The sequence below is a fragment of the Gossypium arboreum genome, chromosome 12, assembly GCF_025698485.1.
Source record: "Gossypium arboreum isolate Shixiya-1 chromosome 12, ASM2569848v2, whole genome shotgun sequence".
NCBI lineage: Eukaryota > Viridiplantae > Streptophyta > Magnoliopsida > Malvales > Malvaceae > Gossypium > Gossypium arboreum.
Window position 1 is genome coordinate 21,943,959 of NC_069081.1, and position 22,948 is coordinate 21,966,906.

The window sequence follows — 22,948 nt, forward strand, 5'->3', positions numbered from 1 at the left end:
AGCATGGTGACCTAATCGACATTATAAACACCAGCTGCTTTCATTGTCTTTGTCCTCATGACTTACCACTGATAGTTATTCAATGACATCTCCTCTATGAACTCATAAGCATCTTCAGGTGTTTTATTAATGATGGTTCTGCCAGCACCTGCGTCAACCATTTTCCGAGTCGAAGGATTCAGGCCATTATGGAATGTTTGAACCTGAAGCCAAAGCGGTAACCCATGGTGAGGCAACCTTTTCAAAAGGTCCTTGTATCTCTCCCATGCATCGTAGAGTGTTTCTAAATACATCTGTACAAAAGAAGAGATATCATTACATAATTTAGCCGTTTTAGCAGGCGGAAAATATTTTAGGAAAAATTTTTCGGTCATTTGTTCCCAAGTAGTAATTGACCCTCATGGTAACGAGTTCAACCACTGTTTAGCTTTGTTCCTCAATGAGAAAGGGAATAACCGAAGACGAATGACATCGTCAAAAATGCCATTAATTTTAAATGTATCGTATAGTTCCAAAAAGTTTGCTAAGTGAGCGTTGGGATCTTCATCCTGCAAACCATCAAACTGAACAAACTGTTGTATCATTTGAATTGTATTAGGTTTCAGTTCAAAAGTATTTGCAACTACAGCAGGTGTAACTATGCTTGATACAGTTCCTGTTAAAGAAGGTTTAGCAGAATCATACATAGTGCGTGGAGTAGGATTTTGATTAACCGTAATTTCAAGAGGTAGCTGATTGTCTTGGTTTTTAGCCATCTCTTCAGTTGGGGGTTGAGTATCGTCTTCTGGCTCATTCTCTGTGTATCTTAGGCTTCGCCTTATTTCTCTTTGGTTTTTGTAGACTGTGCGATCGATTTCTTCGTCAGAAAGTAGTGGTCTTGACAGGTTTCTTCTAGTCATAAACTATAAAAACCTGTCAGAAGAAAGAAAAAAGAAAATTAGTAAATTAGAATAAAATTAAAAATAAAATTAGTTTTCAAGAAAAATAAATGGCTAAAGTAATAAAAATTGAATGTTCCTAATATTTTAGTTCCCCGGCAACGGCGCCAAAAACTTGATCGCGTGTTTTCGTGATAGGTTTTAAATATTTATAATTAATCGTTCTTCAAACTAACTATTATCGCGATGTAGGCAAGTGTACCTATCGAACAGTAGTATAGTTTTAGGAAGACCGGATTGTTGAACCCAAGGGAACTAAAAGTACTAGTAATGACTGTCTTTTTATTATCTAGCCTAAGAATAAAGAGGTCTTTGTTTTAACTAACTAATTATCTAAACTAAGAATTCACAAAGAATGGAATTGGGGAATTTCTTTCGGGAAAATTGATTGAATTAAGACAATACCTAAGGAAAAATCCACCTAGACTGTACTTGTTATCTTGGCTCCAAATCGGATAATTTATTCATTTAACTTGTTCCGTAGAGATCCCTAAGTTATGTTATTATCCCTATTCAAGACTAATAACGTCTAATCCCTAGATTGAATAATTGAGACTTTTCTCAAATTAACACCCTAGGGTTGTATTAACTCGATCTATGGATCCCTTTATTAGGTATCACCCTAATTCGGCAAAATCTTGTCACCCTATGTCTAGGCGCGCAATCAACTCCGCTTAATTATGACAAATGTACTCTTAGACAGGGTCTATTACTCCTCTGAATAAGAGCTTATCTTGAATCAGTATCCTGGGATATCAAAACAAGAATTAAGAACACATAATTAAGAACAAGTTAAATATTTATCATACAATTCAGAAAATAATAACAAGATTCGTTTTAGGTTTCATTCCTCTCAGGTATTTAAGGGATTTAGTTCAAAACTAGAAAAGAAAACATCTTAGAAGAATAACGAATACAAAACATAAAGAAAACCCAAAACTCCTGAAGGGAAATTGAGGAAAGATATTCAGTCTTGATGGTGAACCGGCTTCTGAGATAGATCAATCGGATTCCTTGGAGTAATTCCTTACTCCCTATTCTGTGCCCCACTTTTCTTCCTACTCTAGGGTGTATTTATAGGCTTTGGAATGCCTAAGAGCCCTCAAGATTAGCCTTTTCCGAATTGGACTCAACTTGGGCTCAGTAGGGACACGCCTTTGTAACACGCCCGTGTGCGATTACTTCAGGCCGTGCTCAAACCTGCCAAATTGACACGGCCGTGTGGTCCACCAGTGTGAGGAGGTCCAAGCCGTGTTGATTTCGTACTTTTGCCTTGTGAGGAGGTCCAAGCCGTGTTGATTTTGTACTTTTGCCTATTTTCTCCGGTTTTAGCCTGTTTCTCGTTCCTTTCGCTCTCATATGCTCTCATAAGTATAAACATGAAATTAAAGCATTAGGAGCATCGAATTCACCAATTCTAATGGGAAATCATCCATAAAATACGTTTAACATGGGGTAAAAACATGTATAAATTACAGTTTATCAGTAGGCAGTGGTGCTTGAGGCAGCTTTGGCCTTGGCTTGAAAAGCACCTTCTTGGTGCTCCTCCATCCTGCTAGCTCTTCTTTGCTCCTGAGCATAGAGGGCATTAATAAGCTCAGTTAAAGAGATGCTTGTTAGGTCTCTTGAATCCTCAAGGGATGAAATTTTTGCCTCATATCTTTCAAGCAATGTTGAGAGTACCTTCTCTACGATCCTTGCCTCACTAAACTATTCTCCTAGCAACCTTATGCTGTTCACCACAGCCATAATCCTATCTGAGTACTGCTTCACTGTTTCTTCCTCCTTCATCTTCAAATTCTCAAAATCTCACATCAGATCTAACAGCTGCTACTGCCTTCTCCTTTCAGTGCCTTGAAACTCCTCCTTAAGCTTGTCCTAGGCTTGCTTTGGTGTCTCACAAGCTATGATTCTGGTGAAAATGACTTCTGACACACAATTCTGGATGCAGGACATGGCTTTGTGCCTCTTGGTCCTCTCATCTACGTGCTGCCTGATTTGAGCCACTGTGGGATTGGCTTTGAGTGGAGCTGGCTCAGCATCCATGTTTACAACTTCCCATAGATCCAATGCTTGCAGGTAAGTCCTCATCTTGACCACCCATATATGGAACCTTTAACTATTGAAGATTGGTGGTGCTACTAGAGAGAATCCTGAAGAAGCCATTCAATTTAAGGTTTAAATGCAACAGGTCCACTAAGACAATGGCTCTAGATACCAACTGTTAGAGTTTAAGAAACAAAGCAACTTAGCTGAACCTAAGTCTTGAGCAACAAGGCTCGCGGCTTGTGGAAGAAACAATTAGAAATCTGCTTAGAAACAATATGAATGAAATCTGATAAATTTCATTAAAAATGATGGAGCATATATGAATGAAATCTGATAAACTTCATTAAAAATGAACTTTGGTATAAAGCCATTACATATACTAGACAATGGCTGGTCAAAATCAACAAATACATCACTTAAAATTACCTAACTCCACTTAATACATTGGAACTAGGTGAAATTAACTTGCACACTTAAGCAAAGCTGGTAATCAGCTTTTTACCATCAAGTTACATCAAATACAAACTAAACTAAGTTCAAAATAAACTAGAACACATTACATTAACTAAAGTTACAGGATGAACAAAACAAAATGGCTGCAACACTTGGCTCTACAACTTTTTGCTTGGCATGAGCTGCTCGATCTGCTTGCTGGTGCATGTGTTGTATGAAGGGCCATTCTCTAACATGAGTAATTCCCATCTCTAGCAATTAAAATGGAAAAAACTCAAGCATCGAACAATCAAAACCAATTGAGATGCTTCTTAGTCGAGAGAATCTGGATGGGCAGGCATTGCAATAGTTTTTAAATACTGCACAGGAAAGGCGATTAACAAATATAATGCAACGATGCACACTTGTTCTGCTAGAGCGCAGAAGCGATGAAGGTTCTATTGGGGACGGAATTGAGCACGAAATGGAACTGGGATAAAATTAAAATTGAAATGAATTGTCGCGACCTAGCTTGTCATGTCTCTTAGGAATTAATCTTACAACGACTGGAAATAAAAAGCTTTGGAACTTGACTTTCACGAGGTTGTGTGAAACTCAGCAATTGTTTTTCTTTGTGTTCATCGTGCTTGTAATGATGTTGCTAATTGGATTGTCAAGAGCTCTTGAGTAGGGTCGTTACTTGTTGGCTATGTTACGAATCCTCTCGAAGCATTAAAAAATCTTGTTGTTTCTAACAATGTTGATTAATAAAAATGTCATGTTTTAAGTCCAAAAAAAAAATGTGTTGGTGCATACACCCAACATATCCTTACCAGCAGGCTCAACTTATCATCTAAAATTCTCATATCAATCACATTCTTACTAAAACTTGGCCTTGTGACCTTACCTTGTTCTTTCCACTTGAATGCTAATCCTCTACTAATTGTTTCTAGATTCATTTAAAAACCTCCCACCATCTTAAACTCATTCCTAACTTTTTTTCGATTTTTCTTCCTTAGTTTTAGTCTCTATTAAAAATAACATTTAAAGGTTATGATTTCTCCTTAAGATTTTAAACTATTAAGTATGAACTTATCCCTTGACAGATGTAGGCTAAAAGCTTTATATCTCCTTAGTTTTTGTTATAAAACAACCACTTAAACCTCCATAGCTTTCATAAAAAACTTCTAACTTAGGAACCTTCGGCAACACTACCCTAGAGTTTTCTAGTAGAAGTTACTCATCTCTATTACCACACAACTTACATCTAGCCCCTTTCTTTTTACCTTCATCTTATTGATCCTCTCATTTTTCCTTTACTAATTGTACATCCTCCATTACCCTTCCTCTTACAATTAGATTATTTGCAACTCCCTTCCCAGCCACTTTTTTCACCATTATATCTATTCTCATGTTAGGAGGAATATTGTAATTCTAGCATTCTATTCTCATACATTCCATAAGTTTCTTATCCCTCTTCATCTTATTACTCTTTATAACCTCCAAAATATTATCCTCTCTTCTACTACAACCTTTCCCATTACTCTATAGCCCCTCCCCTAAATACTCCCCCTTCTCTCTCCTTCTATAGCCTACATTATCACTCCTTTCTTATTCCTAACCCTATCATTCCCATTATCCTCAACAAGAACTTTACCCTTTTCTCTAATTTATTTTCAATCATACCTCCACATACCTTCCCAACTCCCCTAATCACATCCATGTTCATCCACATCTCATAACTCCTAGTTTTTGAAATTCTCTAATAATTTCCTCCGTCAAAATTCCAATTCCTTTGTATTTGTCAAAACCCACCACACATAAAACAAATATCAAAATCTTTTTATACCTCAACATTGCCCAACTCTCTCATTCCCTTCCACAGGTACCCAAACCCCCGCAATGATGTCTTACTCATCTCCACATTAAATCCAATCCTTGAGAAGTTTCAACTATCCCATTTCCCAACACATGTGTCAACGGTAATCAAATAAAAAGTTATGTAACGTATTCTTCTAGCATTCTCAATTATCATCATATTCAATAGTAGATTATTTTTCTACATATAGAGATGAACAAGACTCGATTCGATTTAAAAAAATAAAAAAATTTTAAATTTTGAGTTAATCGAATAGAGTTATTCGAGTTATTCAAATTATACAAGTCAACTCGAATACTTCGAGTTTGGAGTTCAAGTTGAGTTGAATTTTACAATTTGAATAATTCGAATAACATATTGGTGTAAATACCCTTTTGGTCCCTTTTAATTTTGAAAAGAGCAAATTGGTCTCTCTCAACAAAAATTTCAAAATAATTTTAAAAAATCAATATAATTTTAAAATTCCAAATATTTATAAAAATTCCAAATTTTATATTTTTAAAAAATTATAAAATTTTTAAAAATTCTAAAAAATATAAAGAAATTTAAAATTTAAAATTTTCTAAAACAATAATTTTGAGACCTAAATAAGTTTATTAATGATTCAAGTTTATCATACTAAAATATTTTATTTTTTTATTATTTTTCTTTGAAAAAGTTTTAAAATATATATGGTTTCGATTTATGTATTTTAACATGGAATTAGCTATACTATAACAAAATTTTAATTTGACATGTTTAATTTTTTAATTTAACTCGAATAATTTCACTTTTTCAGCTCTAGTCGAGTTTCATTTCAATCAACTTGATTCAACAAAAAACATTTGAATTGAGTTAGAATGATAAAATACGAATTGTCAACTCGATTAACTCGAAATTTTTTCACTCAATTCGATTGAACGCTCACATCTACCTACATTCATATGTTCATTTCCCAAAACTTATATCGTTTAGCATCTTATTTATCTCCTATCTCTGTAGGTTAAGGAAATATCCCATTACCATGCAAGGCCCATGTTCTAAGATTGCTCCATACTTTCCTTATAGGAGAAAGAAATTGCATATTGGTTGTTTCCCATGTCCCGATCCTCTCACCTCCCTCACAATTCATGTACTTTTGAGAACTCCTTAAACACCTTTGTGATTAAGGACCTTTTCTGCGCGAATCTTTCACAAAAACGAGAATTGAGTTGATCTCCCAATTTTTCTCTTATCAAGTCCAAACACATCTATGAATATCCCTCATTCCAATCATATCTCTAGAGACATAAAGATCTCAAATCTAAATAGGTCAGGGATTTCAAAGTGTCTCCTTTATGCTTTCCAATAAATGTAGACTCCAAATCATAATTGACCAAATAAAGGAATATTCAATGCAAATATTCATTATTTTTTAAGTAAAGAAGAAATGAAAAATAAACAACCCTAATTAACTTAAGCAAAAAACCTCTTAAATCCTACTTGGAAGGAATACAAAGTAACAAAATGTAACATTTCAAACTGTTGTGTCACTAATTTAAAATCATTATCTTTAAAGCTACTTTTGGCGCAAACTAATTAAATTATAGTGTAAGTTGTCATGAAATATAAACCAACTGTCGTACAGGACTACATAAAATAGTACATTTTAAAAAGAAAACATAAATACTTCATTGTAATTTCATTAGAATCATACTTTCATGTGTTGGATTAAAATCCACAATTACGGGTACATATGTATAATCTATAATGCTGTTATAAAGTGTGATACAAAATTAAGTGACCAATTATGTTATAAGTACCATAGGCATTAAAGTATTATGGAAATTATGTGTAGATACCATAAGTTGTATTTATAATTTGATGAGGGCCCAAATTATAAATTCTCAAAATTAATTTAATAATCAGTTATTTAAAGAGGTAATGGTCTCCAAGTAATAGGGTTATCTCGTATATCTTTTCCATCACCATCAAAAAGTTATACAAGAGAGAAAAACTATTTTCTTGGAAGATAAAAAAAAACGTAAGATCTGAATAAGATCCGAATTTCAAGAATCAATGGATTTAGGTACTCTTCTGCATTTAGTTTTATTCTTGATGATTTTATATGAAAGATCCTAATTTAATAAAGTTTTATATTAGATATTGTTTTATGGTTCTAACAAGTGATATCCAAGTCTTGTCATTTCGAATAATTGAGAATATATTGATGACTTTGATATTTTGATTTGGGATTTTAGTTAAAGTATAGGTTTAATTTTTTAGGTTTATTTTTAGGTTTTTGGGTTTTGATATTTATGAATTTGAAAACCGATGGTGCAGTAGATTCAACTTCTTCTACTCTTTTTTTTTTTTTTTGTTTTCCTTCCATTTGCTGTTAATCTAGTTTCAATTTAGGGTTTCATATGTTTTTTAATGTTACAAATCTAACCTTTGTTCCCAGGTAGAGAAACAAGGACAGGTGAACAAAAGGAAGAGAAACAAGGATAGGTGAACAAAAGGGAGATGTGTTGATAACTGGTATTCTCTTGTTTTCTTCTAAACAAAAAAGTCGATTTTTTTATCCTAGTTGAAATTTCAGCTTTCTAATGCATTGACGAACTAAATTTTCATTGATTCTCAGTGTTAATGTAAATGTTTGTTGCTTAATTGGTCTTTTTAGTCTGTAATTGCTAATTGCTTGCGTAATATATGGAAATTAGCATAATTGGGTTTTACATTCATGATTGAATTTTCACTAAAGTCCTTTTTTGGCATGGGTGATCATTGGTAATCATGGATTTAAAAGCTAGAGAGAATATTGAAAAACTACTTGTTGTCTCTTTTGCCAGTACCGTGGGAATAGAAGAAGCTTTGATATTTATTAAATTTTGGCTATTTGAATGCTGAATGAGTCTCTTGTCCGTTCTATACTGAATGACTTTCGATTATATATATATATATATATATATATATATATATATATAATATGCATGTTTTGATTGATTCAATATTTAAATTACGTTTCTGTATTAAACTCTATTGATTGAGTGTATGATTTATGAATTTTGATAATTAGGATATGATGCTCGTTATTTTGAAAAATTATATAAATATAAATACGATTATCTTTTAATTTGATTGAAAGATGAGATTAAGAGAAATATTTTGAAACAAATAAATTCAGATTTTGGTTTTAATTAAGGATGTCTAACATTTTAACTAGATTAGTTGAAATAAAAAGTTGTCAAAGTGACCTTTTATGTAGATTAATTTATTTAAAATATAAACATAATTATATGTTTTTGTGATTCATGTATTTATTAATTGACCCAAAGGTAAGTTCATATTTGACAAAATTTCAACGACATCCATGGTGATAAATGTGTGACAATTATAAGGTATTTTATCTAAGCAATAAGTTAGTCCAAAGATTGATTAATTGTTTGACATAATTTATTGTTAATGTTTGATTGCTACAACAAGAATATCGTTTACTGTTAATACTATTGTCCAATGACTTGATATTAATGTTGTATTTGGTATCATGAGATGGAATTAGACATTATCTAGAATTTATTGTTTACTTATGAATATTGATGTGAGTTTATTTTATTTTTTTTTTCCATATTTAGCTAGTTCATCTTTTGTTGCCACAATATATGCTAATATAAATTCTATACCCATACTTAATGGGACTAAGTTTAAGGAATGGAAAAGACACTTGCTTATAGTACTTGGTTTTATGGACATAGACCTTGCATTAAGGGAAGAACAACTCGCACCTCTCATTGTGGAAAGCATCCCTGATGTTGAAAGAGATTTTTAGAGGTGGGATCGTTCAAATTGCATTAGTCTAATGATCATGAAACACAACATTCCAGAAGCCTTTAGGGGCATAGAATCTAAAGAGATTACTCAGGCTAAGGGTTTCCCTTGACAAAATTGATAAATGTTTTGCTAAAAATGATAAGGTTGAGATGACATCACTTCTAACTTCTTTGATGTCTATGAAGTACAAGGGTCTATGAAGTATAAGGGTCAAGAAATGTGATGGAGTACATTATGGATATGTTTCATGTTGCTTCAAGACTTAAGGCACTTAAGATCTAGGTTTTTGAGGAATTGCTTTTCTTATGGTTTTGGTATCGCTTCTTACACAGTTTAATCAATTTAAAATTAGTTAAAACTGTCAAAAGGAGAAATAGACTCTAAATGAGCTCATTTCTCATTGTGTGCAAGAGGAAGAAAGGTTGAAGCGTGATAAGTCTAAAAGTACTCATTTGGCCAATGCCCTTAAAGACAAGGGCAAGAAAAAATATATCAGAATGAAGCTACTAAGGGTCCAACTCAAAAGACACAACAGCAAGCTACAGAGAGTTGTTTATTTTCTAACAAGTTTGGACACATGAAGAAAAAATGTGCCAAATATCATGTTTGTCGTGCAAAGAAAGGTATAATTCTTAATTTGGTCTGTTTTGAGGTTAATTTAGCTTCAATACCTAGAAACACTTGATGGATAGATTCCGGTGCTACTGCTTATACAAGTGTTTCTATGCAAGATTGCCTGAGTTACCGAAAACTAAGTGATGGTGAAAGACTCATCTTTGTGGGTGATGTGAAATCGGTAGAAGTGGAAGCAATTGGGCATTTTAGGTTATTATTAGGAACTGATTTTTATTTGAATTTAAAAGACACTTTTATTATACCATCGTTTAGACAAAATTTAGTTTTTGTTTCTTCGTTGGACAAATAAGGATATTATTGTTCATTTGGAAACAATCAATTTATTTTGTTGTTAAATTCGAATGTTGTTGCAACTGGTTATTTAAATACTTATGAAAACCTTTATTTGTTAGAAACAGTTGCATCCTATAATGAAACCTTACATGTGAAATCATGCGGTATTAAATGAAAATTAAATAAGGAAAATTCAGCATCATTATGGCATAAGCATTTAAGTCATATCTTAAAAGGTAGAGTTGAACGTTTTTTGCCTGATGGTATTTTAGAGTCCTATGACTTCATAGACTTTGATGTTTGTGTCGATTGCATTAAGGGAAAACATACCAAAACCAATAGATTGGGTGGCAACAGATCTTCAGACGTCTTAGAATTAATTCATATTGATATTATTGGGTCATTTTGTACGACATCCTAGAATGGTCAACAATATTTCATAAAATTCATAGACGATTAATCACGTTAGGGGTACCCATATCCCATCCATGAGAAATCTCAGTTTTTGGACGTGTTCAAAACTTGTAAAGCTAAAGTTGAGAATCAACTCAACAAAAGGATTAAGAACATCAGATCTGATCATGGTGGTGAGTACTATGGTAGATATGATGGCTCAGGTGAACAATGTACAAAAGTATTTGCAAAATTCCTCGATGAATACGGTATTGTCCCACAGTACACCATACTAGGACCACTCAGTATAAATGGTGTAGCTGAAAGATGAAAGAAGATTCTTAAGGATATGGTGAGGAGTATGATTGCCCATTCTACCTTACCTAAGTCCTTTTGTGGAGAAGCAGTAAAGACAACAACTTACATTCTGAATAGAGTACCCACTAAAGTAGTTGCAAAAACACCTTATGAGCTTTGGATAGGTCAAAAGTCTAATCTAAAGCACTTTTACATTTGGGGATGTCCAGCTGAGGCAAACCCTTATAGGCCACATAAAAATAAATTAAACTCCAAAAGAGTTAGAAGTTCCTTTTTTGGTTATTCTAAGGGATCTAGGGGCTATAAGTTTTATGATCCCACAATTAGGAATATTTTTAAGAAGGGAACTGCAACATTTTTGGAGGATGTTGAGTTTGGAGGGAGAAATAATGTTAGAGACATTATTTTTTAGGAGTAATTAGATTCTAACTCAATTCCTACTATCACTTTTGATGATGTTCAGGTTCTCATACCTATCGTTAATCAAGAAGCGAATCCAGAACCTTAACAAGATAATGTTGAATAACTCTTTATTCAAGATGAGGTAATTTTTTCGAAAGAACAAACTCAACAACCTTAATAACAAGTGCCATTAAAGAGGTCAACAAGAGAAAGGAGAAATGCTATTCCAAATGATTATGTTGTATTTCTCCAAGAACATGAGGATGATAATGGAATAATTGAATATGGTCCAGTTAACTTTCGTTAGGCCATGAAAGGTTCTAATTCTCAAAAGTGGATTGATGCCATGAAAGATGAGTATAAGTCTATGCAAGACAATAAAGTTTAAGAACTTGTCCCATTACCTAAAGGTGCAAAACTAATTGGCTGTAAATAGATATTTAAAACCAAGAGGGATACAAATGGTAATGTTGAGAGGTATAACGCGTGTCTTATAACTAAAGGATATAATCAGAAAGAAGACATTGATTTTATAGAGATTTTCTCTCCAGTTTCATCGAAAGACTCTTTCAGAAACCCTAGGCACCGCAAGCACCAGACGAAGGCCCCTAAACTAGCACCGCAATCGGCGCGCCAATCCCACCACCAACAGATTCGTGCTATCAACCCCCCATCGTCGCCACAATCAGCGCGCCAGTGAATTGTCATTAGCGCCCGATCATCGTCGATTTTCTTGTTGTCACCTACAAAAAAGGGAAAGAAATACACAGCAAATATGGCAAGGAATCGAACAAAAAAAACACACCAAATTTGTACTTAGAAAACAGGGGCTATAAAAGCCGAATATTTTCACTGTAATGGGAACAATTTTTACAGAGATACAAAAATAGATACACGCATATATACAAGAAAGAAATACAACCAGTTTCTTTTTTGAAAAAGGTGATTTAGTTACATATTTCGTTCCTTATTGTTTATTTCTTCTTGTTCAACATATATGAATCATTTTTTACAAAAAAACTGTCGGTATTTAGAAAAGAAAAGAAATTACCTGCGATTCACCAAGATAAATGAAGGTTTTAACCTTCCAACCGTCGTGTACGGCGGCGCGTGTGACGCGTAGGCGCGTGCAGCTCAATGATCGGAGCTTGGCCTGACGGAGGCCGGAGGCCAAAGCCTGGAGAGCTTTTCTCTTTCAAAGGATTTTAAGTTTTTTTTAAAACTAGCTTTAAAAAATAAATTTTTGGGCCAAAATCTGATTTATATAGTATTATAAAAACAGTGTCGTTTTGCTTAGTTTAATAAGCACCGAAACGACACCGTTTAAGTGAAGGATCCGCGCGTTGACCCGTGACCGGGGGAGGATCCGTGCATTTTTGGTGGATGGAAAAATTGCCATTTGAGCCCTTCCGCATTTTTATATTTATAATTTCATTTTATTTTTATTTTAATTCGGCCCCAACCTTTTATTTTTTTCAATTTAGTCCTAATGGCTGTTATAAAATTTATTTTGGGAACGACGTCGTTTTTGGGATTAGGGCTAATTGCCCAGTGAGTCCCTCGGATTTTCGCACGTGTTTCAATTAAGTCCAATTTTTTTTTATTTTAAAATTATCCCTAAAGTTTTATTTTTATTTAATTTTAATCCTTTTAATTTTTTTATAATTTATATATTATTTATTTTTACTATAAACATTATTTATATATGTAAAAATTATTATATATATTATTTTTATTTATGTATTATTTATCATATTATTTATATTTTATTATATATTTTATTTATATATTTATTATATATTATATCATTTTGCTATGTATATTATTCATTATATTATTTTTGTTCTATTATATATTATATTATTTTGTTTTTATTATTTATTATGTATAATTTTAAAATTTTAAATTATTATTAAATAATATATATATCATTATTAAATGTTTAGTATTTAGTATGTAATATTCTAAAATTTACTATAAAATTTTGTTCCTATTTAACATATTAATATTTTTATAAATATATATTAAGTTGTTATATCATATAGTATATTTTTATATATTAACCATTTTTTAAAAATTCTCCTTTATTATTTATATATTGTTTTAAATATTTTATCTTTTTACCTCATTTATTTTTTATTGTATTTAGTTTTTGTATTTATTTTTTTTATATTTTATATGTTCATAATTTTTTATTTATTTTTGCATCTTTTTGTATTTATTTAGTATTGTTTTAGTATGTTAATTTTATCTCATAAATTATTTTTATTTTTATGTTATTTATTGTTTTCATATATTTGCATGGAAATTGATTATTTATGTTGTTATTTTAAGTTATATTTGCATGAAATATTATTGTATATATTATGTAATTTATATTGTTATATTCATTGTTTTCTATGTTGTATTTTGCATGAAATGTAATGTATGTATATTTATGTTATTTATGACTATATCTGCATGAAATGTATATTATGTAATTTATGTCGTTATTTATCATTTTCTATATTATATTTGTATAAAATGTTAAAGTATGTATCATATAGTTTATATTATTTAGTAATATGTTAAATGCATCATTGTTTTTAAAATCAGTATTTCATTTAATCCAAAAGAATTTTAAAAATGAGGCAATGTTTTTTGTATTTAGGAATTCGGGAAGTAGTGCCCTAACATGCTGGGTTGCAATTTCCCGTTTGTCTAAATATCTAAAATATCCTTCTAAATAGATTTTGTAAATCACGAGATGATTTCAGTTACTAAAGTCTAAGAATATCGTGTCCAATCATGCTGGATGTGATGTTTGTATTCTTTTGGAGCGAAGGAATCTTGATACGATCACGGCTTCCCATAAGCCAAGTCCAAGCCGAGATCCGATGGTGCTACCTCAAGGGCCGATCACAAGGGCTCGTGCAAAACAATTTAAAGAAGCTGTTATAGCTTTAGTTCACATGTGTGGGATGATGTCAATGCTAGACCTATCGAACCGCTTAGTGGCCATTTTGGAAATCCATGCGAACTTTTCTACAAGTTCATTTCAGCTCACCAAGCTCACCTTCAGTTCAAGTTAGCTCCCATGTAGCTCCACACCAGCTCATTAGCTCGAGACCAGCTCATTATCAGCTCACGAGTTTAGGCCCAGCTCGGGTTTAACTCATGAGTTAACCATTAGCTCATGGAGTTCACTTTGAATTCATTTGACTACTATTGACTTTTTAATTAATAAGTTCAATAATTAGTTAATTAATATCCTACATATTAAATTTATTTCACATTAGCTATATTAAGTATGTCTTAAAAGTGTTTATTGATGATAATTAAATTTGTCATAACCGAATTTAATGTTGAGATTTGTGTTCACATTGTTTGAATTAATTATGTTCACATTTCTTGTAGGAACGCAATGGACATATGGAGATTAAAAGCAAGCATGAATTTTGAAGGTGCATGGATGGTTGGGGGCTTGAATCTCTTAGGTGCATGTTCGGCCAAGTGCATGTATGACCATATTCAATGTCTTTAAGGTTCATGAATGTTTCCATTCATGTATGGTGTGCTATCTCTTCATTCTCCAAGGTGACCATTCGCCAAAGGGCACTCACACATGCATGAAGATAGCTTGGCCAATTAGCTTCCCCATGACTCTCCTTAATTGTTCACACCTATGTTCACATGGCAAGACCATTCGGTTCACCTTGTTCACACTAAAAGACTCTTCAACATTCGGTTTCACACACATGATGGCCCTTGGAGTGTCCACAATTAATTCATACTTTTGGCCAAACATTGCTTCATTTAACAAGGTTGGCGAATCTACAAGTGACCATTGGATATCATACATTCACTTTGAGTTTTCTTAAGCATGAAGATGCATTCATCCACCATTCCCAAAACTGAATCTGGTCATGCATATTAAGAGTTATTTTTCTAGAATTTTCTTTTAATTAATGTGTAAGTATGAAAGGCCATTCGGCTACCTACACTTAGGCTTATAAATACTTGTTCAATTTCCATGTAAAGGACTTTTGAAACTTTTGTTAATGTGATGCTGCCGAAATTGTGAGGCATACTTTTCTTATATTTCGTTCAAAGATTCGTTTGGCGTTCCTAACGTTCTAGTTGTGTCAACCGTGTTCTTTGTCGTACCCGAACTTATATCTATTCGTAGTGTGGTGTTCAACATACCGAGGTTCCTATCTTGTTAGATAGTGGGTCGAGGTTTCCCTTACCAAACCTATAACCAAACTCAAAAGGCTAAATCAACAGGTCGATACCATTTCAGTATTTGGTTCTTGAAAGTACCTTTAGTAGTTCAAACCCGTTCTTTCTTCTTTACCTAATCGAACCTAAACCGCCCAATTTGTTCATACCATTTTGTTCCTACCCTTTCGTTCCTACCATTCCATTCGTACCCCTCTTTCTACTCTGACTATACCTTCAACTCAACTAATCCTAACGTAACTTCTCGTAGACGATCGGGCAATCTACATACGACTCGACTCTTCTCGAGGCGGTTCGTATCAAATCTCGATTTTCAACTCAAATTATTCCAGTTTCAAAAGGGATCCTACTTTTAAATTCTTTCAAACTTTTGACATTAAGACAGAAAATTATTTACTTTGGTACTAATTTTGGGCGTTGCGAGGGTGCTAATCCTTTCTCATACGTAACCGACTCTCTAACCTGTTTTCTCACATTTTCGTAGACCAAAATGTTTTATAAGGTGATCCAATCACACCTAAAAAGGTTGGTGGCGACTCCCGTTTTCAAAATCTCCCTTTAAAAATGGTTTCAACAGCTTGGCGACTCCGCTAGGGACGTCATAAGAGAGTCAAGCCAAGAAATTGATTATTTTTTTTCTTAATGTCAAAAGTTTGGAAAAATTTTAAAAATATCGATATTTTTACTTGTGTTTGCTGCATATGTTTGTTATTTTATTTTCGCACACATTGCATTTGCATGACCGCTGTGGTTGCACCCTTAAGTGGGAGTGAGAAGCTATGCTTTCGTAAGGTTTTCACCTCCGCATGGGCTAGTGGATTACTTCCGGGATACATCAGTACCTATGTCTTCGTGAGATTTTCATCTCCGCATGGCCATAGGGAAATGTGTCCCCCTGAACCGAACTTGGTCCATATGAGCCTATAATGGGTTAGGATTGAGGAATCTATTGGTTCAGGTACCTTCGCTTTAGAACTGAAACATATAGTGAACTTTAAGTGCTTACCCTAGGGAGTACAGTGATAGCCTTTAGTAAGCTACCCTTATAAGTGCTTGTTTATTATACCTTTTTATATGATATTGACCTATTTTATTTTGCTATCATTGCATGTCACTCAACATTTAAAGGTGTCAATTCACGGTTTGATTTCTAGATTAGAAAGTTTTGTAATGAGGAACGAATATCTTGATAAAGTGGAGGACAACGCTTCTGTCTGTGCGTGGTCAGATAAAACCTAGTTAGAGAAAGGAGATAGTGTCACCGAAGGGTATACGTCAGAGTTGTGGGACTTCACTCGTATCAGTTAGACACAAAATGAGTCTCAAGAGTTGACAGACATTTGGGCCCAATAGGATGACGAGGCTATGCAGCTGTTCTACTAGAATTATAAAGATCTTCCCTATTTGCTAGACATTAAGGTGGATAAGCATCTGTTTTGAGCTATGGTACAGTTTTGGAACCCTTCTTATAGTTGTTTTACATTTGGAGAGATAGACTTAGTACCTACTTTGGAGGAGTATACGACCTTGCTTCACTGTCCAAAAATTCAAGGTAGTAAAGCTTATGTTAGGGCTGCTAATCTCCCAACTTTCGTGAAGAAATTAATGATGATCACAGGGATGAGTGAACAGTGGGCCGCAGCTCGAATCCAACAAAAGGGTGATGGTAAATGCATTCTATGGGCAAGTTTGAGGGATCTGATGTTAGCGCACCCAGATGTGAAGAAGAGGGTTGATGTCTTGGCCTTAAGTATTTATGGTTTGGTGATTTTCCACAAAGCTATGGGGCACATAGATGAGGCAGTTGCGGATTTATTCAATCGACTTGGTAAACAGAACACACCTGTGCCTGCAATCCTAGCTGAGACGTTTAGATCCTCGAGTACATGTCGGAGATCTGGTGAAGGTAGATTCATTGGATGTGCACAGTTGTTGTTAGTATGGTTCCACAGTCACTTTTGGAAGGTTGATAAGGTTCCTTACCGAGTGTTCTTTGAGGATTATTCTCCCTTAAAGGAAGCAGTAGCTACGCTGAGGAGGGACGATATTATAGAGGAAAGGTGGATGGAAATACTTCAGAATCTCCAAGAGGAAGATGTTATGTGGAAAGCCCCTTGGATGGCTCCTAATGAAGTCTTTTATCGTTGCGAAAGTTTTGATTGGGTACCTCTTCCTGGAATTTGGGGAGTTGTTGGTTATGCACCATTACTCGTCCTAAGGCAATACAAAGCGGGGCAATTTATACCGGCAACACAAGGGTTAGCTCAGAGTGATTTCTCATATAATGGGGATCATTATAAGAAGAAGATGTGAGAGATTTCGAAGGCTTGGAAGAAGATTTGCTGTGTGAAGATTCTAACTGAAGGCCCGACGACAACCCTTGAGTACAAAGGGTGGTTTAGCAAGAGGATCAATGATAACATCCCTAGGCCGAGTTTGGAGGCTACTCGATCAATAGAGGAAAATTTACGAGTGGTTCCATCAGAGTTAGAAGTCATAAAGTAAGAGTTTGAAAGGAAGAGTTGGGAGCTTGGGAAAAAGATAGAGAAGCTAGAGGAAGAGAAGATATACCTAAGCTTAGACGTCGATGTTCAGAAAATTGAGGTCGAAAAAGTGAGGAAAGAAAAGAGGAAGATTGAGGAAGACCGAGATGACTTGAAGATACAATATAAGAGGATACAGCTATCAATGAAGATAGTTGGATTGGGGAAGTCTTCAGAGCAGTGGCAACAAGAGGTTCAAGAAGAAAGAGCTAAAGCCGAGAATTGGGAGAAGAAGTTCAAAGAGATGCAGACGCAGAATTAGGCCCTAGAAAAGGAGAATCAAGGATTAAAAGCTAAGGTGACTGAGCTTGGACGATCTCTTCATCATCACCAAAGTCGTAACTTTGCGGTCGAGTTAAAGGCAAGTCTGAACAAGATCGAGGAAATGAAGCACAATATTAGAGGGTTGGAAACAGCATTGCGAAACTATGAACTTCAGATTGAGTAGCTGGAGGCAAGATAAGGACATTGGAAGGGAGAGCTTCACCATTTTCAAGATCAAGTCAGAGATAGGGACTACCTCATGGGAGAAGCCATAGTCCAGATTCTAGAGGTTGCTAATCATTTGCAAGACCTGGCAGCGCAAGCTAATGCATTAAGTGCAAAGTATGAGTCAGTTTCAAATAGAGGTCGAGAGTTAGCTTTGTTATTGGATAAGGTTAAAATTATGAGCCTGAGGGCGAAAGCGTATTTGTAATCCTTTTTGTATAAATATTTTTGTTTCTTAAATAACGTTTTCTAAAAGAAACTGAATCAGAATCAATATCTTTTTACATTCATGTATTTGCATCTCATTGCATCATATGCATTCAAATTTATAGAAAGACCCTAATTAGTTAAAATTACAGAGAGAGAGTGTGTGTGAGAGAAAGAGAAAACCTGGAAGCAACACATCCTTACGGTACACACACTAAGACAAAGAATATGGATCAAAGACTTGAACAGATCTAGAGAGAAATGCAAGAGCAATTGCAGGAACAATTGGCAAAAATCCAACAGGAGATGAAGGATCAAATGTTGGAGGCCCAAAGGAATATGATGGCTGAAATGGCTCAGCTGTTGAAGGGGGCAACGGATAAAGAAAAGGCCCCTATGACTATCACTGAAGAGGATAATGAGGATCATCCTCCGGGTTTTACCCCACCCCATGTGCAAACTCAACCTGAGGCATATCCCCAAAGGCCGTCTGTCACAATAAGGCCTCAACATGGGCAAGTCGATGCTGGAACACCCATGAACTTTCAAACTGGCTCGGGATCCAACCCGGGAGATAACCTTACCAATCCAATCATCCCTAATTTAGATGTAACTGAGAGGGAAGAGATGAGGCTCGAATCATCAAGGCAATTAAAGGAACATTGCAGATGGTTAGAGGAGAAATCGCAGGCATTGGAAAATGCTGATATTCATCAGGGAATTAATGCCAAAGACTTGAGTTTGGTCCCAGATTTAGTGCTTCCACATAAGTTCAAGATGCCAGAATTTGAGAAACACAATGGGACTACTTGCCTTGAGACCCATATCACCATGTTCTGTAGGCGGATGATTGGCTATGTAAACAATGATCAACTATTGATTCATTATTTCCAGGATAGTCTGGTTGGGGCAACAGCTAGGTGGTACAATCAATTGAGCCGCGCTAGGATCAATTCTTGGAGAGACTTAGTGCAAGCCTTCATGCAACAAAATAGTTATGTGACTGATATGACTCCTGATAGAATCACTCTGCAGAACATGGAAAAGAAGCCTAATAAGAGCTTTAGGCAATATGCACAGAGGTGGAGGGAGGTTGCCATACAAGTTCAACCACCACTCTTGGAGAAAGAAACTACCATGCTGTTCATTAACACCTTGAAAGCCCCATTCATTACTCATATGATTGGAAGTACCACCAAGAGCTTTGCTGATATAGTTATGGCAAGAGAAATGATCGAGAACGCCATAAGGGGTGGTAAGATAGAGGGGGAAACTACTAAAAATCAGCCCCAAGAAGGAATGATAATGAGGTAAACAATACGAGTAGTTATAACTCGAAAGCGATTTTGGTTAGTCAGCCCAAAGCCACTACAGTTGGGCAACAGGGTTCCCAAAAGCAGGGATCTGACACGAGACAAAACTCTGAAAATGTCTCATTCACACCTATCCCGGTGACGTATCGAAAGCTTTATCAAAGTTTATTTAATGTGCACGTAATAGCTCCTTTTCATTTGAAACCATTACAATCCCTATATCCCAAATGGTACGATGCAAACGCCAAATGTGAATACCACACAGGGATATCGGGGCATTCAATCGAAAATTGCACTGGCTTTAAAAAAGAAATGGAAAGACTTATCAAGATGGGGGTTGTAAAATTTGACGACACCCCTAGTACAGAGAACCTGTTTCCAAACCATGGTGATCAAGGGGTAAACGCAATTGGGGAAACTGGTATGAGAAGGATTAAAGAGGACGTGGCCGAAGTAAAAATTTCGATGAAAGTAATCTGGGAAGAAATGATGAAAGAAGAGATAATAATTTCTGAAGAAGGAGCAAGGGACTACTGCGAGTTCCATCCAAAAGAGGGACACGAGATCCAAGAGCCTTATGGATAATAAGGAGCTGGAATTTTATGAAGCTGGCTCAGATGAGGGACACATATGCGTATTGGAAGGTGAACCAAAGAATCAAAGAATCAACAGGCCAAGGATCATTATTTCTCTACCAAGGAATAATCAAGTTGAGACACAAACAGCGCCGAAACTAATTATTCACAAACCCGCTTCCTTTTCTTATAAGGATAACAAAAAGGTACCCTGGAATTATGACTGCAATGTGACAATAAGAGAAGATATAGCTAGTACTTCTAAGGAGGTTCAAGTTGAAGGTTCCTACACACGTAGTGGGAAGCGTTATGATGCAAAAGGCGTTAGAGTTGAGCCCACGAAAGTAAAAGCTTTTGACATCGAGAAGGAGAAGGGGGTTGAGGTACTTGTTAATAAGCCAGTGAAGGAAGAAGAGGCTAGAGAGTTTCTAAAATTCCTGAAACACAGTGAGTACAGCGTGGTTGAACAATTGTGCAAACAACCAGCTCGCATATCAGTGTTGGCTTTGCTTCTGAGTTTAAAGGTACATCGTGAGGCATTAATGAAGGTGCTCAACGAGACTTACGTTACTAATGATATATCTGTCAACAAGTTGGATCGATTGGTTAGTAACATAAGCGCTGACAACTTCACTTATTTCAATGATGATGAAATCTTACCTGGTGGCATGGGATCAGCTAAAGCTTTACACATCACTACACGTTGCAAAGGATATACATTGCCGAGTGTGCTTATTGATAATGGGTCAGCCTTAAATGTCCTGCCTTTGTCCACATTGAATAGATTGCCCTAAGACAGTTCTCACATGAAAACATGCCATAATGTAGTGAGAGCATTCGATGGCACAGAGAGAAAGGTCATGGGAAGAATTGATATCCCTTTGATGATTGGGCCAAACACGTATGAGGTAAACTTTCTAGTGATGGACATCAAGCCCTCTTATAATTTCTTGTTGGGGACGCCTTGGATACATTCGGCAGGAGCGGTGCCCTCATCTTTGCACTAGAAATTGAAGCTAGTAACAGACGGACGTTTGGTTACCATAAATACGGAGGAAGACATCATAGCAGTAGTTACCAGTGATGCACCCTATGTAGAGGCGAACGAGGAGGCCGTTGAGTGTTCTTTTCGCTCCTTAGAATTCGTTAATGCAACATTTATTTCAGAGGGGAATGAGGTGCCGGTGCCTAAAATATCCAGAACCATAAGAATCGGTTTGTAGATGACAGTGGGAAAAGGAGCCTTGCCAGGAAAGGATTGGGAAGATATCTCCAAGGAGGGATTCAAGTTCCAGAACTAAAAGAGAAGAGAGACCATTTTGGCTTGGGTTTCAGGCCAGATCACAGGCAAAGGAGGAAAGAAATAGAGAAGCATCAAGAAAGAAGAAGGGCGTGTTTAAGTGGAAAAGAAGTAGAGTGGGAATCGATGATGTTCCCTCATATATCCCAGACCTTTATATCAGGAGGGATAATTCACCCTAAGAGAGGGTTGCTCGAAAAAGGAAGTCATCTCATCAATGCTGTACATAATGAAGAGTTTGAATGAAGAAACCTCGAGGGCATTTGCCCTTACAAACCGAGAAGCTCTTTAAGCAATTGGACTGCAAAAGAACTTCCTGTAGTTTTTAAAGATTTTTCAGAGTAATTTTCAGAATGCTCTGGTTGCTCTAGAGCCTAGGAGTAATAATATTTCATTTGTAAAATAGGCTCATGTTCGGATATTTGTGTTTCAATAAAACACAACTTTTGTTATAAATTTGAGTGAGTATTCTTTTATACCGATCAATATTCTTTTGACCGTCTTAAAATTCTTTCAAATTTTTTCATTTCATTCATAACACATAAATAAACATTCTTAAAATTTATTCATTCTTTGTACATTCTTTCATACCCCGCAGGTCCCTAGATATCAATGACATGAGCACTAATACTACAGATCCTGAATTCTCTTTTGGGCAAGACATGTGTTTAGAGGAACCTCAGGATTTTGAAGATGATAGGGATTGTGATGTGTCTCCAGATCTGTTGAGAATGATGAAACAAGAGGACATGAGAAAGAGGCAATAGAGAATGTAGCCTTGGAGGAAGGAAAATAGGTGAAAATTGGGATACACATTGCTAAGGAAATGAGACAAGGTCTTGTTGAGCTGCTACATGAATTCAAAGATATCTTTGCATGGTCATATCAGGATATGTCGGGGTTGAATACTAACATTGTGGTACATCGTCTCCCCATAAGACATGATTGCAAGCCAATCCAACAAAAACTGCAAAGGATGACGCTTGATATTATGCTGAAAATAAAAGATGAAGTCAAGAAGCAGTTTGATGCTGGATTCCTACAAGAGGTTAAGTACTCAGAATGGGTGGCTAACATTGTGCCTGTCCCTAAGTAGGATGGGAAGGTACGAATGTGTGTTGATTATAGAGATTTGAAAAAGCTAGCCCAAAAGACAACTTTCCTTTACCGCACATCGACACTTTGGTGGAT

General features: G+C 35.3%; 1 non-coding gene across 1 annotated transcript; it reads left to right on the forward strand.

Moving 5' to 3' along the window:
* Positions 1-219: 219 nt before the first annotated feature.
* Positions 220-326, forward strand: LOC128286123 (small nucleolar RNA R71). Its single transcript, XR_008276668.1, has one exon. It is a non-coding gene; the product is annotated as a small nucleolar RNA R71 (small nucleolar RNA).
* Positions 327-22,948: the final 22,622 nt, after the last annotated feature.